The sequence below is a fragment of the Orycteropus afer genome, unplaced genomic scaffold, assembly GCF_000298275.1.
Source record: "Orycteropus afer afer isolate SDZICR_OR568_19922 unplaced genomic scaffold, OryAfe1.0 scaffold00498, whole genome shotgun sequence".
In the NCBI taxonomy this organism is placed as follows: Eukaryota; Metazoa; Chordata; class Mammalia; order Tubulidentata; family Orycteropodidae; genus Orycteropus; species Orycteropus afer.
This window is the reverse complement of record NW_006922085.1, coordinates 1,843,028-1,843,585: the sequence shown is the minus strand read 5'-3', so window position 1 is coordinate 1,843,585 and position 558 is coordinate 1,843,028.

The following is a 558-nucleotide window of genomic DNA, read 5'->3' as shown; positions in this document are numbered from 1 at the left end:
ATCCCATTGCCTTCTCGCTTGCATGGTTTCTGCTGAGAAATCAGAGCTTATTCTTACTGGCTGTCCTTTGTAGGTAACTTTTTGTTTCTCCCGTGCAGCTTTCAGGATTCTATCTTTGTCTTTGGTTTTGGTCATTTTGATGATGATATGTCCGATTCATTTTACTCTTAACAGTTCATACACATTTGGTTTCACAGCACTGATTGTAATGCCAGCAATAAACAGCTCTCCTCCTATCTGCTCCCTGTGACTATCCTTTCCCTGTGTCCTTCTCATCTGTGCATTCCTGTCTGTCCACCTTTCCTCCCTGTGCAAATGCTGTCCTTCTGATCTCTCACAGTTGATTGATCTAAGGGATGTCTTTCCCTTGGGTAGGTGAGTGCATCTCCCTGGTTTAGGTGTTCTGTTTGGCAGCCTTTCTGTTGTTTGGCTGAGAGCTAATCCATGGAAGTGAGTCCAGTTCAGGCCCAAAGGATAACCTAGGGCTGTAGTCTCGAGGGTTTTACCATTCTCTGACCAGTAATTCTGGTCATTTTTGTGTTTTTGAATTTTGTTCCA